At 42.2% G+C, this 19,189-nt stretch overlaps 1 protein-coding gene across 4 annotated transcripts in view; it reads left to right on the top strand.

Annotated features, from left to right (window-relative positions):
• The window catches only part of PIEZO1 (piezo type mechanosensitive ion channel component 1 (Er blood group)), a 742,509-nt gene that overhangs the window by 638,088 nt on the left and 85,232 nt on the right, over positions 1-19,189 (top strand). The window lies entirely within an intron of this gene.

The raw sequence follows: 19,189 nt of genomic DNA, 5'->3' as shown, positions 1-19,189 counted from the left end.
AGATGCTGAAATATTAGATGCTCCGGGGAAGAGAGTGGCAGCTCAAGAAGCCAATCATTGGCGCGTCGCTAATGCTCAGGCCTTACTTTCCAGATATGACGGAGCTCACTGGGATGCTATGGAAGAACTTTTACAATACCTACCAGAGGAACATCGTAAAAGAGGGGTTAGAGTTTGTAAATGAGGGACAAACAATATTCAATAATTCCATTAGATGTGCACTTGATGCTGCTGATACAGCAGCACGTAGTATTAATACAAGTGTCAACATAAGACATCATGCATGGCTTAGATGTTCAGGCTTTAAACAAGAAGTACAACAGGCAGTTCTAAATATGCCCTTTGATAAGGAGCACTTAGTTGGTTCACAAGTGGATACCACACTTGAAAAATTAAATAAGGACAATCAAACTGCCAGAGATATGGGAGTTTTACAGGCCAGCACACATAGAAGTAAGTTTTATTGTGCAGGGTTTAACAGAGGATTTAGGTCATCATTCCAAGAACAAGCCACAAATCAAACTAAACCCACCTTTCAGTACTCCAGAGGTTACTTTAGAGGATCATATAGAGGAAACAATAAAGAAGGAGGAAAACCATTTAGAGGTTCCTCATCAGTCCCTAAACAATGATTTACCAAACACATCACTAAAACACACCACTCTTGTAGGGTGAAGGCTACAACTCTTTTACTCCCAATGGACTCAAATTACCACAGATCAATGGGTACTCCAAATTATCCAAAATAGTTATTGTCTGGAGCTCATTTCCACTCCACCAAATATACCACCTTGTGTACACAGACTCTCACAAGATCATAGAACTCTTCTCCAAGAGGTAGTACATTCCCTTCTTCTAAAAGGAGCTAGAGAACCAGTACCATTGCAATACCAAGGAACATGAGTTTACTCCCTGTATTTTCTAATCCCCAAAAAAGTTGGGTCTCTCAAACCAATATTAGATCTCAGACCCTTAAACCATTATATCCTATCAGAACATTTCCACATGGCCACTCTTCAGGATGTTATTCCTCTATTACAACTAGGAGACTTCGTGAGAGCCCTAGATCCAAGGGACGCTTATTTTCACATTCCCATTCATCCTGAACCCCACAAATACCTAAGATTTGTAGTAGCAGGAAAACATTACCAATTCAAAGTATTACCATTCGGAGTCACAACTGCTCCCAGAATGTTCACAAAATACCTTGCAGTGTTTGCAATACATCTCAGAAGAAAACAAATTCATGTTTTCCATTATCTGGACAATTGGCTCATCAAAGCCAATTCATTCCCACAGTGTCAAAAAGATACTCCAACTACAATTCACCTCCTACATTTTTTTGGATTCACCATGAACTACATCAAATCTCATCTCCAACCTCTGCAAACACAACCATACCTAGGAGCTATCCTCAATACAAAATTGGAAATAGCCTTTCCCAACCAAAACAGAGTCTAAGCTTTTCAAACATTAAAACAGAACCAAACATACACAGTAAGAACTATTATGAAACTATTAGGAATGATGGCATCTTGTATTGCCATAGTGCCTAATGCCAGGCTTCCTTTGCGTCCTCTTCAACAGTGTCTCTCTCATCAGTGGTCTCAGACAAGGGTCAAATGGAAGATTTAATGTTGTTGGACCGCCAGACTTATCTCTCTCTACATTGGTGGAATACCACAAACCTTATGAAGGGGCGGTTCATTGTAGACTGTGCATCAGATTACTCTCACAACAGATGCCTCAAACAATGGTTGGGGAGCTCATCTCATCAACCTAACAGTACAGGGAATATGGGATGACATTCACCGATCTCTTCATATCAATTACCTCGAACTGCAAGTGATATTCTTGGCAATGAAAGCATTCCATCCACAATTGCAACACAAAACAGTGTTGATACATACAGACAATATGAATTGCCATGTACTGTCTCCAAAAACATGGCAGACACAGCCTTAATATTAGATGCTCCGGGGAAGAGAGTGGCAGCTCGAAGTCAATCATTGGCTCATCGCTAATGCTCAGGCCTTACTTTCCAGATATGACAGAGCTCACTGGGATGCTATGGAAGAACCTTTACAATACTTACCAGAGGAACATCATAAAAGAGGGGCAGAGTTTGTAAATGAGTGACAACTAGCACAATCAGTATGGAAATGGGCGATTCGTCACCGTATTCACATAGTGGGCCATTATCTCCCGGGGACAGACAACCATTTAGCAGACCTGCTAAGCAGGTCGCGTCAACAAACACACGAGTGGGAACTCCACCCACAAGTCCTTTAACAATACTTCACAAAACACCTCAAATAGATCTGTTTGAAACAGAACAAAACAACAAATGCCAACATTTTGCCTCCAGGTACCCACACCCTCAGTCTAAGGGCAATGCTCTATGTATGACTTGGTCAGGGATATTTGCTTATGCTTTTCTCCCTCTCCCACTCTTACCATTCCCAGTACGGAAGATAAAACAATCTCCCCTCAGCATGATCTTAGTGGCCCCTACATGGGCACGTCAACCATGGTATACAACACTTTTGGAACTCTCAGTTGTTCCTCATCAAAAATTTCACAACAGACCAGATCTTCTAAGGGACAGATAAGACATCCAAATCACTGAAACCTAGTGATATGGCTCCTGCAGTCATAGAATTTGAATATTTACATTTACCAAAGGCATGTATGGATATTCTTAAACAAGCACACAAACCTACCACTAAACAGTGGTATGCAGCAAAATGGAAATGTTTTGTTTGTTACTCTCAAACAGAAAACATTCACCCTCTTCAACCAACAGTACGGGACACTGTACAATATTTATTACATTTACAAAAGGCAAATTTAGCATACACCACTATTCATTAACATTTAGCCGCTATGGCTGCATATCTACAAAATAGACAACATATTTCCTTGTTTAGAATTCCAGTTATCAAAGCATTTATGGAAGGACTAAAAATAATAATTCCACCAAGAATTCATCCAGCTCCATCTTGGAACTTAAACATTGTGCTCACAAGACTCATGGCTCCACCATTTGAGCCACTTCACTCCTGTCCCCTACAATTCCTTTCATGGAAAGTGGCATTCTTAATTGCTATCACCTCTCTTAGGCATGTCACTGAGCTTCAGGCATTAACTTTAAAAGAACCTTTCTTTCAAGTTCATAAAGAAAAGATTGTATTAAGAACAAAACCAAAATTTCTTCCAAAAGTCATTATGCAATTTCATAACAATTAAACAATAGAATTGCCAGTTTTCTTCCCAAAACCACAATCAGTGGCAGAATGAGCTCTACATACTCTAGATGTTCAATGAGCTCTTATGAATTATATAGGTAGGACAAAAGCTTTTAGGAAAACAATACAACTTTTTGTGGCTTTCTCATTACCACACAAAGGAGAACCAATATTTAAAACAACTATGGCAAGATGGATAGTCAAGTGCATTCAAACCTGCTATACTAAAACTGAGCGACATTTACCTGCACCACCTAGAGCACATTCCAGTAGGGAAAAAGGTGCATCTATGGCCCTTTTAGGTAACATACCTATGGCAGACATTTGTAAGGCAGCAACATGGTCTACACCACACATGTTTACTAAACATATTTTGTAGACATCTTTGCCAGACAACAGGCAAATGTTGGACAAGCTGTACTTAAAACACTTTTTCAAACAGTTGCAACCCCTACACACTAGCCACCGCTTTATGGAGGGACTGCTTTACAGTCTCTGCACAGCATGTGTATCTACAGCTACACATGCCATCAAACGGAAAATTTTACTTACCAGTAGACATCTGTTTGTGGCATGTAGTGCTGTAGATTCACATGCATCCTACCTGAAAGTGTGAACAGATTGCTATTTAATTTTATATGTGTATATATATATATATATGTGTGTGTGTACATATGTCAATACATTGCATGGACATCTTTTCTATCCTATATACTCTTTTCACCACTTCACTCTAACGCCTGCCGACAAACAATCTAACAAAGGACTCTATGCCCATGTGCACTATTACCGAGAGGTCACTTGATCCTGTGGCTCAAAAACTTTCTTCAAACAAAAACAAGTTGTACTACTCCGAACCTAACACTAGATGGCGAGCTTATGCACAGCATGTGAATCTACAGTACTACATGCCACAAACAGATGTCTTCTGGTAAGTAACATTTTCCTTATATTTGCCCTTTTTCAACCAGAAATCGACATCTGATCCAAAACTTGATGTTACAAGAGGACTATTTTAGCAGACATTTCAATTGCAACATTAACATAACTCTGAGTACATTTTGCCCAATTTAACAAAGTCAGATTGTAAATGGAATTCTATAAAAGATAACATCAACTCTCCTAGGTTCCATAAAGAGTTTTCTTTGCTATGGAATAGCGGACAACCCTAACGGTAAACTCTTACAAGCCCAGCACAAAAGTACTTTCAACTAATACTATAGTAAGTATTAGAACAAAATGTCTGCATCCAAACATTCTCATCATGTTGGTGTAGTGCAGTGATTTTCTAGATATTTACTGAATTTGTTCTTTTGATTGCAAGAGAACACTTTGTGCAAATAATGATAACTTTTTACTACCTCCAACTTCTTCTTTCCTAAACGCCATTTAAACTTTTATTTCCTTCAGCAACCTTATCACCATAAAGGTCTAATATTTACTTTTTGTTATGTTAATCTCTATATAATGGCTTTCTGCATATTGCTAAAGAGCATTCCCTATTCTCGGTACAACTCTCTCTTGACTAGATAGCACAGAGGGTAAATCATTAACGTACAATGACAACAATATAGAAACAATAGGAACAAACAACCTGGTTTTAGACTGTTTTCTAAGGGAACCTCAGACAAGAGACCTTGGTTTCCCCCTAGGAGAACAGGACACCAAGTTGATGAGAGACCTTGGTTTACCCTTCAGAAAAAAATGACACTAAGCTAACATTTGGAACCCATTAATTAACTGGAGTAGGGAGTGGGGTATATCTAACCTGTACAACTTTTTCCAAATTGTAAATATAGTGATGCGGCCAAACACAGTAGACAAACCTATAAAAGCTGTGTATACTGGATGACTGTGAGTTGTAATATATTTTTCTAAAATAAGCGGGAGTACGGCAATGTTATCCAATGTGGAACAGTTTTTTTCTGAAAGTCTGCTTGCTCAGCCTCCCAATCGAGTAGGTGGATCAAGATACTTCTAGCAAACACCTTTCCAACTGAGTCCAAAACGGAGTCCAAAAGGGTTATCTGTCTATAGTTAGGATACTTCTGAGAGCGCTTTTGTATTATGTATTGAGACTATAATACTTCCACTTCACTATCGTGGGGTTACACCGCTTGAACAGCAATGTTCAAACAGATGAATTAGAAAGTAGACAAAAGAGATGGTTTTCTTTTTATCATAGAGATAGTGATTCCATCTGGACACATTTGTCCAGACAGAGATCTAGCTATCCATATATATATATATATATATGTTCGATGGCATGTGTAGCTGCAGATACACATGCTGTGCACATCCCGCCATCTGGTGTTGGGCTCGGAGTGTTACAAGTTGTTTTTCTTCGAAGAAGTCTTTTCGAGTCACAAGATCGAGGGACTCCTCCCATTTCGGCTCCATTGCGCATGGGCATCGACTCCATCTTAGAATGTTTTTTTCCGCCATCGGGTTCGGACGTGTTCCTTTTCGCTCCGGGTTTCGGTTCGGAAAGTTAGTTAGAATCTCGGAAAAATCGTCGGTATTGTTTGCGTTCGGTATCGGGTTAGTTATAACAGATCGACACCGACTTTTGAAGAGCTCCGGTGGCCCTTCGGGGTTTTTTCGATCCCCCGTCGGGGCCTGGTCGGCCCGGCCACGTGTCTCTTCAAGGCTGATGGAACGGACCCCATTCCGCTTCTGCCCAATATGCCATAACAAGTATCCATATACAGATCAGCATCTGGTCTGTAACTTGTGTTTGTCGCCAGAACACAAGGAAGATACTTGTGAAGCCTGTCGAGCGTTTCGGTCCAGGAAGACACTAAGAGACCGAAGAGCAAGAAGACTGCAAAAGGCGTTGGCGCCGACAGGACAAGGGCGTTTCGAGGAGGAAGAAGAAACCTTCTCCATCCAGGAATCGGACTTGGATGAGATCGATCCCGAAGAAACGCCGAAAACCGTGAGTAAGACGTCGAAACATAAAACTCACGAGAAGACCACAAAAGCCCAGGGGACGCCACCGCCAACAGGCCATAGCTTAACCCGAAAAATAGGTGACCGATCATCGGCACCGAAAAAAGGCACGCTTGTGTCGAAGTCATCCGACTCGGATCGAGATACCGCCACACAGCAATCTCGGGCCCGAGATAGCGGCTCCAAGCAAGTTCGGCACCGAGACAGCGGCACCGAAATGAATCGGCACTGGAGACAACGACGACGAAAATAAAAAAGGTTTCGTCGGAACCGAAAAAAGTAGCCGAAAAGGTTTCGATACCGAAACATCCGGCCTCGGAACCGAAATCAAGTTCCTACACACAGGAACAAGGACTGTCCTCACAAATGAAAATATATAAATTTGGACAGGAATTGGAAACAATGGAGCCAGACTACACCCAAAGAAGGCTCCACATCCAAAAAGAAACAGGGAAGATCAGCACTCTCCCTCCTATTAGAATGAAACGCAAACTTGGCTTCCAGGAGAAAGACAAGCAGCCACAGGCAAAGGTGGCTAAACAAGTAAGCCCGCCACCGTCTCCACAACGATCGCCGCAAACATCACCGGTAGCCACTCCACCTATGATGCAATCCCCGACTCATACAGGGATGAGTCAAGATGACCCTGACGCGTGGGACCTTTATGATGCGCCAGTGTCAGATAATAGTCCTGACTGTTATCCAGCTAGACTGTCGCCACCAGAAGATAGTACAGCCTACGCACAGGTGGTGTCGAGGGCAGCGGCATTTCATAATGTCAGCCTGCATGCAGAGCCCATTGAAGATGACTTTCTATTTAATACATTGTCGTCCACACACAGCCAGTACCAGAGTCTTCCCATGCTACCCGGAATGATAAAACACTCCAAACAAGTGTTTGAGGAGCCTGTAAAAGGAAGGGCCATTACTCCAAGAGTGGAGAAAAAATATAAACCGCCACCAACAGACCCCGTGTACATCACACAACAGCTAACACCGGACTCAGTTGTAGTAGGGGCAGCTCGCAAGAGAGCGAACTCCCATACTTCAGGAGATGCACCACCTCCAGATAAAGAAAGTCGAAAATTTGACGCAGCAGGCAAAAGGGTGGCGGCACAGGCAGCAAACCAGTGGCGTATTGCAAACTCACAGGCTTTGTTGGCCAGATACGATAGGGCTCATTGGGACGAAATGCAACACTTTATAGAACATTTGCCCAAGGAGTTCCAAAAGAGAGCACAGCAAGTAGTAGAAGAAGGACAGAGTATCTCCAACAATCAGATATGGTCAGCAATGGATGCAGCAGACACAGCTGCTAGAACTGTCAACACAGCAGTGACAATAAGGAGACATGCATGGCTGCGTACATCAGGATTTAAACCAGAAATACAGCAAGCTGTGCTGAATATGCCATTTAACGGACAGCAGTTGTTTGGACCGGAGGTGGACACTGCTATCGAAAAACTTAAGAAAGACACTGATACGGCCAAAGCCATGGGCGCACTCTACTCCCCACAGAGCAGAGGCACATTTCGAAAAACACAGTTTTGAGGGGGGTTTCGAGGGCAAAGCACAGAACCCACGACCTCACAAACAAGGCCCACTCATCAGAGCCAATATCTGCGGGGAAGTTTTCGGGGACAATATAGAGGGGGACAGTTCCCAAAAAGTAGAGGGAAGTTCCAAAGCCCCAAAACTCCTCAAAACAAGCAGTGACTTCCAAGTCACACATCCCCAACACAACACCTGTGGGGGGGAGACTAAGAAAATTTTACAAACATTGGGAGGAGATAACAACAGACACTTGGGTACTGGCAATTATCCAGCATGGTTATTGCATAGAATTTCTCAAATTCCCTCCAAATGTCCCACCGAAAACACACAATATGTCAAAACAACATATAGATCTTCTAGGACTAGAAGTTCAGGCATTGCTACAGAAAGAAGCAATAGAATTAGTACCAAACCAACAGAAAGGAACAGGAGTTTACTCTCTGTACTTTCTCATACCCAAAAAAGACAAGAGTCTGAGACCTATATTAGATCTCAGAACATTAAATACCTACATCAAATCAGATCACTTTCACATGGTGACATTACAGGACGTAATCCCACTGCTCAAACAACAAGACTACATGACAACACTAGACCTAAAGGATGCATATTTCCATATACTGATACATACTTCACACAGAAAGTACTTAAGGTTTGTATTCCAAGGGGTACATTACCAATTCAAGGTGTTGCCATTCGGAATAACAACTGCGCCAAGAGTTTTTACAAAGTGCCTGGCAGTCGTAGCTGCACATATCAGAAGGCAGAAAATACATGTGTTCCCGTACCTAGATGATTGGTTAATCAAAACCAACACGCTAGAACGGTGTTCACAACACACAAAGTATGTCATAGAAACCCTGCACAAACTAGGTTTCTCAATCAACTACACAAAGTCACACCTTCTGCCGTGTCAAACACAGCAATACTTAGGGGCGACAATCAACACAGCAACTCCAAGTCCACAAAGGGTTCAGGCATTTCACAATGTAATACAAGCCACATATCCAAAACAAAAAATACAAGTCAAAATGGTGATGAAACTCCTAGGCATGATGTCCTCATGCATAGCCATTGTCCCAAACGCAAGGTTGCACATGCGGCCCTTACAACAGTGCCTAGCATCACAATGGTCACAGGCACAGGGTCAACTTCTAGATCTGGTGTTGGTAGACCGCCAAACATACACCTCGCTTCAATGGTGGAACAGTATAAATTTAAACCAAGGGTGGCCTTTCCAAGACCCAGTGCCACAATATGTAATAACGACAGATGCCTCCATGATAGGGTGGAGAGCACACCTCAATCAACACAGCATCCAAGGACAATGGGACAGTCAGCAAAAACAGTTTCACATAAATCACTTAGAACTATTGGCAGTATTTCTAGCGCTGAAAGCATTTCAACCCATAATAAGCCGCAAACACATTCTTGTCAAAACAGACAACGATGTATTACCTAAACAAACAGGGAGGGACACACTCAACACAGTTGTGTCTCCTAGCACAGAGAATATGGCATTGGGCGATTCACAACCACATTCGCCTAATAGCACAATTTATTCCAGGAATTCAGAATCAGTTAGCAGACAATCTCTTTCGAGATCACCAACAGATCCACGAATGGGAGATTCACCCCCAAATACTGAACACTTACTTCCAGAGTTGGGGAACACCACAAATAGATCTATTTGCAACAAAGGAAAACGCAAAATGCCGAAACTTCGCATCCAGGTACCCACAACATCAGTCTCAGGGCAATGCGTTATGGATGAGTTGGTCAGGGATATTTGCTTACGCTTTTCCCCCCTCTCCCACTCCTTCCATATCTGGTAAACAAGTTAAGTCAAAACAAACTCAAACTCATACTAATAGTGCCAACATGGGCAAGACAACCTTGGTACACAACACTACTAGACCTCTCAGTAGTACCTCATGTCAAACTACCAAACAGACCAGATCTGTTAACGCAACACAAACAACAGATCAGACACCGAAATGGCTCCTGAAGTCCTAGAGTTCGGACACTTAGACCTTACACAGGAATGTATGGAGGTCATAAAACAAGCTAGGAAACCTACCACTAGACATTGCTATGCAAATAAGTGGAAAAGATTTGTTTATTACTGCCATAATAATCAAATTCAACCCTTACACGCATATGCCAAAGATATCGTAAAATACTTACTACATTTGCAAAAGTCAAAGCTAGCTTTTTCTTCCATTAAGATACATCTTACCGCAATTTCAGCTTACCTGCAAATTACGCACTCAACTTCACTGTTTAGGATACCAGTCATAAAAGCGTTTATGGAAGGCCTAAAGAGAATTATACCACCAAGAACACCACCAGTTCCTTCATGGAACCTCAACATTGTCTTAACACGACTCATGGGTCCACCTTTTGAGCCCATGCACTCTTGTGAAATGCAATACTTAACATGGAAAGTTGCATTTTTAATTGCCATCACATCTTTAAGAAGAGTAAGTGAGATTCAAGCATTTACCATACAAGAACCATTTATTCAAATACACAAGCATAAAGTAGTTCTACGGACAAATCCTAAATTTTTACCAAAAGTCATATCACCGTTCCACTTGAATCAAACAGTAGAATTACCAGTGTTCTTCCCACAGCCAGATTCTGTAGCTGAAAGAGCACTACATACATTAGACATCAAAAGAGCGTTAATGTACTACATTGACAAAACAAAACTAATTTGAAAAACAAAACAATTATTTATTGCTTTCCAAAAACCTCATACAGGAAATCCAATTTCTAAACAAGGCATTGCTAGATGGATAGTTAAATGCATTCAAACCTGTTATCTTAAAGCAAAAGGAGAACTGCCAATTACACCAAAGGCACACTCAACTAGAAAGAAAGGTGCTACCATGGCCTTTCTAGGAAATATTCCAATGACCGAAATATGTAAGGCAGCTACATGGTCTACGCCTCATACATTTACTAAACACTACTGTGTAGATGTGTTAACAGCACAACAAGCCACAGTAGGTCAAGCAGTACTACGAACATTGTCTCAAACAACTTCAACTCCTACAGGCTGAACCACCGCTTTTGGGGAGATAACTGCTTACTAGTCTATGCACAGCATGTGTATCTGCAGCTACCCAGTGTACATCTGTTCGTGGCATTAGGCGCTGCAGATTCACATGCACCCACCCGCCTCCCCGGGAGCCTGTAGCCGTTTCGAAGTTGATCTTGAACATTTGTAAATTTGTAAATATATTACTTTAAACTACATTATGTACATACGTATTCACTCCATTGCATGGGCACTATTACTAGCATACACAACTCCTACCTCACCCTCTGCGGGGAAAACAATCTAAGATGGAGTCGACGCCCATGCGCAATGGAGCCGAAATGGGAGGAGTCCCTCGATCTCGTGACTCGAAAAGACTTATTCGAAGAAAAATAACTTGTAACACTCCGAGCCCAACACCAGATGGCGGGATGTGCACAGCATGTGAATCTGCAGCGACTAATGCCACGAACAGATGTACACTGGGTAAGTGACATTTTCCATATATATATATATATATATATATATATATATATACACACACATATATATATATACACACACATATATATATATACACACATATAAATATACACTCTAATCTGTCCTTTTGTGTAGGGAACAAATTTACTATATCAGTTTATAATCTTGAAATTTTAAATGCAGCAATTCTGCTTCAGGCACATTAGGAGAATATAGCTGTTTAAAGGGGAAGACAACTGCCTTACTTATCGTTCACCTCAGTCATCCATAGATGGTAGCTAGAGTGAATGCCCCTCTCCCTAGGTAACAGTTGGTTCTGAAAAATGAGCTAGGTAGCATCTCCTGTGCTAACAAGGAGCTCATTGAATTTCTAAGAGTAGAGCTATCTGCATCCCCCCTTACTTCAGTCTCTGGGTCTCTGCTCTCCAGGCACAAGAATGCAGTCAGTATCTCACCACATTGAGTCCTAATACTACAAACAGATTACAATTTGACCTTGCATACATGCACTTAACACACACATGGAAGTCCGCGCATAGGTCTGGAAGTCACTCTAAAAGTAGAACTTGTTGCAAATGAGGTCAGTCTACTGACTTCACTCACATAAAGCGCTGTCCTTCGATGTCATTATAAGAGCTTCTCCAGTCCTATCTGTCAGCACAACAACCTTTAAGCTCACCCTCCTACCTTCAGGTACCCTCCTTTTTGTCAGCACTCGGAGCCGCAATACCAGTGCTGATACTACCTGCACTTTGAACCTATCTTTGTGGACCATCTTTAGCCACTTAGCTAGCAAGTAATCCCCTTTGCCGAACTTGGCATTCAGTCCTCTCCCCAACACCATGTTAGCCTTCACATTGGTCTGCAAGCCCTGAAGTATTAGTTTTGCCAGTTTCCACTCTCCACTGTCTCCTGTGACCCTTCCCCCAGCTTGCTGACTGTCAAGATTCTGTTAACACATTTGCTAGCCCTCGCAGACCTTTTAATCAGTTTGTTGCGCCTCAGTGGTACAGACCCCTTTTATAGTTCTCATCCCTCTCTATTGTCTTGAAAATACCTCATTTGGCTTTCTGTTTTTTTTCCCTTTGGCATAAGAGCTCATATGTCATCCCCTAGACCACTTCTACATACTCTGTGCTGTCCTTTTAGGTCTTCCAACCCTTTCTTCAGCCTTAAAACCCTCCAATTTATCTTTAAAATATTCTGCCACTCGAGATTTGCAAGACTATTAGTCTCACCATTCAGGACCTCATGGCTGCCATTTCAAACACTTCTGCTGTATAGGCACTCCCACCACTTTTCAAATTGCTCTTAGAGGTTTTCTGGCCACTTGTCTGGTGCTGAAGGTACCACAGCTGGCCTTGGTTCTCAGTACTAACAGCTGGCAATCCGAGACCTTGTTATTAAGAGCCCCTCAGACGGCTATTTGAATCAGTCTATCTGCAACTTCCATGATCCATCTTCTACTCACTCTATCCTTCTGATCCTGACCTCCCCTTTGCTGAATATTTCAACCCTTCGACCTGCCTTTGTTTTCCATGGACCATTTTGTGTTGGCTTCAGCCCTCTGAGTCTCTTTGCTATCCTTAGCAGACCAAATCCTTTCACCCATCCATCTTTAGACCATTCTGACTCCCCGTTCACCCTCAAACCAATGTTCCAGCACAAGACAGCATCTTCTGTCACTCGTATCTCAAAATGTGTGATAGGCTTTTTATCCATGTTGCATGCTGTTATTTTGTTCACCCCATGCTTCCCATTAGTGTTTTAGGAGGGCTCAAAAATGGTGGGGTCCCTGCGAGGTGACAGAATAGGAAGCATGACTAAGAACCTTTTGTAAGTACTACTACATGTAGCCTAGAATCACACAGGTCTGCTGTTCCTTCTTCTATGCCCCCCAGACTTGGTTCTCCTCCTGATACACCAGCACCTGGTCCTGCAAGACCCCCGTTTCTGGGTTGTTCTAGTCCTCCTCTTGCCCTAGTTTCCCTTCTTCTGGTCACCCTTGTACTATTTTCTTGAATCTTGTACTACTGGTTCTAGTCCTTTCTGGCCCTGTTCTACGTGATAATGCCCCATCTTTTTATTGGTCATTTCTGGTTCTGGTCCTCTCTTCTCTGGTCCGGCTGAACTTCTGGTTTCTGTTCCACCAGGCCCTTTTGTCCTAATTCCCCTGGGTCTGGTATGCCTATCCCTCATGGTCTGGGTCCTCCTGATCCTCATGTTTCCGGTCCAGTCTCATTTGGCTCATCTGGTGTTTCATCCACTGATTCTGGTTCTCATTATTTGGTCCCCTTGGGCCTAGCCATCTTGGTTTGGACCAGTCCTTGCTCTGGTTGCCCTGGTCCTCCTGATCCTTGCTACTCTGATCCTTACACCACAGGTCCTGGTCCTATTCTTTTTAATGCTTCAGGTCCTGCACTCCTTGGTTGTGGTCCTGTTAGCCCTGTTCCTAATCCCACTTACTTGGTCCATTTTGTCCACCTGATACAACTGACTCTGGTCCCTGGCCCGAATGACTTTGGTCTAACTGCTCCAGATATCCTTATTCACCCTGGTCTTCCTCCATGTGGTCATGATACTTCTGGTCTTGTCTTTCAAGTCCAAGCCCTCCTGCTCCTTGTAATCCTAGTTCTGCGCTAACTCTTCCTGGTTCTGTGCTACCTCACCTTCTTACTCCTGGTCCTCCTTTTTCTGATCATCCTGTTCCTCCTTTTGACCATCCTTGTCCTAGCCACCTAGATTGGTCCGGGTCCGGTCTTATCCTTCTGGTCCTCCTGACCCTCATGATCCTATTGTTGGTTTTAATAGTCTCATCATCCATGTGATTCTGTGCCCACTGGACCTAATCTTGTCAGTCCTAGTCCTCATAGTTTGTAATTCCTAACTAGTTCCCCATGGCCTAGTTCTCCTGTACTTCGTCCTCCAAGCCATCCTATCCTGGACTCCTTAGTCCTGGAGCTCCTAGTATGTCTTGTTCTTTTGTTTTAATGCTGGTTATCATAACAATTTGTTTTTGGCCAACCTTAATACCCCATTTCTTACTCTGTTCCATTCTGGTACTATGGCCCTGTTCCTCCTCACCCTGTACAGTCTAGTCCTAGTACTGTGGGTCCTGGTCTTCAAGTCCCCTTGGACTCCTCGGCACTCCTGGTTTGGATTGTTCTGGTCCTCCTAGTTCTGTTTCTTGTCCTCTGGATGCTGCACACACTGGTTCTGTCCCTCTTGAGCCTGTTTCTCCTAGTTTGGGCCCCTTTGAGCCTGGTAATTTGGACCTGGTGCTTCTAGCCTTCCCAGTACCTGTGGTCTTCCTGGTCTTCCTCTCTTGATACATTTGATCCCACTCTCCCTGGTCCTATACCCCAGGTTATGCTGTGTGTGATACGGCTCACCTTGATTCCCCAAGTAATGATCTTCATCACTCTCCTAGCCTTTTTTATAATACACCTGGTCCAGATCCTTTTAGGTTACCTAATCCTCCCTGCCCTGGCCCTAATAGTGCCCTTGGTTCTGGTCTAGTCATGCTAAACTTAAAACTATATTTCCCAAGATACACTGGACATATGACTAAAATGTCAGTGTGACTGAATGGGATACTCATTACATGGCACCACTAAGCCTCAAACTCACTCTGTTGCATTAACAGTGTGAAAAGGTGTTGCAGATGAATGAATTACACAGAAACTCTGCTTACCTGGTGCTTGCTTTCTCTTCCTCCATTCCATAAAAGCCATATTACTGTGGTTTCACTCAATTTACTTCCTGCAAGTACCTCAAAGCACTGTGCTCCCCATCACTAATTATCTTATGTAAGTGCCCCTCATTTTGTGGCCTAAATATCACCTGTTTTTTTGCATTTCCCGTTTGCTGCTGCTTATCCGATGCTGTGCTGCCAGGTGTGAAATACTAAGCAAGTACCACCCCCTCACAAAGAAGCCCAAAACAAGCACAAGGCCTTCTGTATGAATTACAAAATCAGTACCTCTCTCCAAAATATATCCATAGAATGACCATGAACAAGCCATACAACTCATGAGTGAAAAAAACATTTCTGTACCATGTTTTAAAAACACACTATTTTGTTCTGACTTAACCTTAGTCTTATGATGACAGCCAAATACCCCCAGACTTCAGCACAAACTGTGTGCATAGCTTGAAGCTCCTGAAACAAAAGAGCTGAATTTGAACATTTGTTATTTTAATTGTGTAACACATTTACCTTCATTGATGCACTTACTCTTGTATGCACTAGTGTACAGGTGGATGTACTCTTACTCTTAAATCCTTCACGCTCGCCTGCACCCATATTACAAGATGGCCACCCCATCGCATTTCCTTGGAGTTTCTTTTTTTGTTTGCTCATATCTGGCTAAATAAAGACCTCCTTCGCACTATTTATCCAGTCACCAGTCAAATAGTTCATAATCTCTGCTAGTGTGCCTGGATAAAAATTGAAGTTTTGGCTATTCAAACTGCCACCAGCTAAATGGAAGAGGTTTGTGTAAATGTTTCCAGCTGCTGGCTACGTAGCAGAGATGATTGTACTGTTTTACCAGCAGCTCAAGCAGAATCAATGCCTATGGTGCATAATGAAGTTATTTATATATTGTATCACTCAGTTATATGTACTTGTCAGTGTCCCAAGCAAGGGTGGGTTGAGTTGTGCAATAGTTTTAGGTAAAAAAAAGTGTTCCAGTAGTGTAGAAATTTGGTTCTGTTTGTGGGTGATATGGTGGAGGTAAGGTCCAGTAAAGCAGGGTAGAGAGGAGGGGGGTGGAAACTGCAAGAAAGTGGTTTAAAGTTCCCCAAATGAAAAGCACTTCTGGCGAAGGAGTATTTTTATAGTGCACTGCATTACTTTTTTTTACATCCAAGTGGTTTGGATGTTTTTTCAATTATTCATGCATTTGTGGGGCTTTAGTACGGCTTAGACATACCCACCCAGGGTGGGACAGTGTTACTCATGCTACACAGAATACTGATACACACATTTACAAGCAACTGACATCCAATAGTACTCATAGATCAAAAATGATTAAAGAATCGTGGTGCCTTGAAATAATGAAATGGAATATGGGGACTTCAGACCGATGTGACCGGCTATCTAGGATTAAAGTTGTGGGGAATTGCAGCGGTGCTTGATGAGAAGTCGTGTCTCTAAGTTGTCCAGTTGATTTTGTGTGTTATGTTTTGGCTTATTTGTTGAACAGCACCAAGAGGAGATTTGGTCCTTTCTGTGTACTATTTAAATGATCGCGTCTCACTTTGTTTAGCTGTCTCTTGGTGATGAGTGGTACAAATTGGGAAATGTTCTGGGCAGTTAAGTGATTCCTATTTTTGGCCTGCAACAATTTTTAAAATAATTCTCTGAGCTCACCTTCAGGAAATTCAAGTCTGTGGTTTGGTTTTTCCAGGAACTGAGTCTTCTGTCCTTATGAAATGTTTTAGCCCTAGTAGCCACCACAACACACATGCGGAGAACTGTAATAGTCTAGAAGACACTGCGCATTTTTTTGTGGTCTGCTATATGGCCTGTAAAACTTGTGTGTGGTTTATCTCATTTTAAAAGTAAACTATTTATTTTGAACTTTCACATAGTGTGGACCACACCCAGGGTTGGGTAGCGGTTGCACAAGAATAACTTAGTTGCTCCAATAAAAACATCTTTTTGTCAACTTAGAGTGTATTAAAGTAATATCTGGAACGAGGAGGAGAGGTGGTTGTTCAAGGTTAGGAAAGGTGCTTTGGTTTTTGGAGGTTACCGATGAAGATGGGTATCTATAAATGTTAAGGATATGGTGCTGCTGAGGAGGAGTTAGGTCTGCGGTGGGTCTTATAGGTGTGCTTGTAAGATATTTCATCTTCAAACAGTTTCGTTATGATTATGCAGCAAAAAGGAAGGCTGTAAAAATGCCCCTGATAGTTTAGCAAAGGGCATTAATTGAAGAAAGATGCTCTGATTTTCAGGTGAAAATCTAGGTCTGAGGACCTCTGAGTGCAGATCTGTTGCCGCACGGGCTAGTTTTTCTTCAACATCGAAAAGGGCGGATGGAATTATTGTTTTAAACACAAGTAGCCCATGTCAGTAATAACTTTGAGGTCCCTCAATCCAGGCATCATATGAAGCGGACACAGCACATCCCTATAGGGGTATGTGAAAAAGTAGATGGGAACAGGTGAAGGTATGTCCAGCCATTCATTAAATATAAAACAAGAACATGATCCTCCTCTGTTTAAGACCCACAATCATCCTACGAATGCTATTCAATGGTGTAGTGTTTGTGTATCATTAATAAAGTATCTCTGTGCCGATGGTTTGAGGAAGAGGGTGCCCTCATTCCAAAAATGTATGGAAATGATACATTCTTGCTAGACTGAGACAGTTGAGCGGAGTTCTGCGGGTGTTAAAAATACTAGACTTACCCTTAACAGTTGGGTGGGATTTGGGTTTATTCATTTTATCTATTTGCATACCAGCACTTCTCCCAAAATTGGTGTAACTGATTGACAGGCAGTATAAACGTTTTTTGTCAATTGTGTGGCTACCTCAAAGTATTCACTTTGGATAGGAGGTACAAAAAAAGACAAAAAATTGTTTTTTAATGTGCATAATGAATATACTAATCATGGTCAACTTGTGGGTGTTCCTGCATTAGAAAAAATATGTGAGACTTTTAAAGTGTCATCAGATATTGCTTGTAGGGTGTGCTTAAAGACAGAAAAACAGGGAATATCCCAGACTGAGGGGTGCAGACCATTGTATTAAAGAGGTCTTTGGAGGCCTAAGGACTAGAACCTCATGGATACACAACAGGATTTTTGCGCAGAGTGGAGGTTGAGATTGTATAATTAGCATAATTGTAGAGTGCTCGACGAGGCCTCTTGGAACTTCTGATAGATAACAGATGTTTGTTACCCAACTCATTGATGCTAATTTTATCAATCTTGTAATTATGAAAGGCTGAGTGGACCTGCATGGATTCAAACCATTGACCAGGGGATCAAATGCAGATTGGTGGAGTGGAGGCATTAGAAGCATTAGTCCACTGTGTCATGAGACCTATGATTTTGATGTAAAGGTGAAATGAAAAGTCAAGTTAGAAGATTATATTATCAATTTAAATAAAGTAATGATAAGAAGAGAATACAGATAGGCCCACGACAGAACAAAAGGGAAGACCAACTTGGAGTTAGGCTGGTGATGAGCTGGAGAAACACCAGGAGACAGAAATATGGTGAAAGAGGTAGAAGGTACTTTATTCCAGAACCATGCTCCAAGACCTGTCAACTTAATAAAACATTTCACTGTGTGAAGTGGGACATGGCTGTGAAAGGAGCAGGGCATCATGCCTAGAACTTCCTCTGTCAGATGCACTTCTGCCACCTCCACCTTTGATTGCCCCTACTCCAAAAAGCAAAAAAAGCTTGCTTAGGCTGCTACCGCCAGTGTTATGGGCTGTTTTCACACTCTTTACTTGACATTGGCTTTTCAGAGCCTCTAAAAACAGGTGAAAATCCACTATTCTGCAATGTTTTTTTGCTGTTTTCCCTCCCACTGTGTAGTATCGCCTCTTCACTGGGTGACCATATGGGGAGAGCTGATATTGTGTGACACAAGGCATCGTGTGAATTTGAAGGTCTGTGCTCTCCATGCCTATGGAGGCGAGAGCAGTAAACACAGTTTTGGTTATTGACTAGTGTTGAAGTCTACTGACACATCAGAGAAGATGAGTACAGAGCCATAGTGCTTGTAGTTGGTGGAGGTTAGAAAGGTGGCTACTGAATGGAAGGTTGTTTCAGTACAATGAAGATTGCAAATGTAAGATTTCATCGATTTCTCAGCAGGCAGATAGACAAGAAGTTGAGGATTATGTTGAAAATAAGGGTCTTCTGAATTTTTGGGTAG

The sequence above is a fragment of the Pleurodeles waltl genome, chromosome 12 (genome assembly GCF_031143425.1).
Source record: "Pleurodeles waltl isolate 20211129_DDA chromosome 12, aPleWal1.hap1.20221129, whole genome shotgun sequence".
NCBI classification, from domain to species: domain Eukaryota; kingdom Metazoa; phylum Chordata; class Amphibia; order Caudata; family Salamandridae; genus Pleurodeles; species Pleurodeles waltl.
The sequence above is the reverse complement of the archived record's forward strand: the minus strand, read 5'-3'. Positions and strand labels throughout refer to the sequence as shown.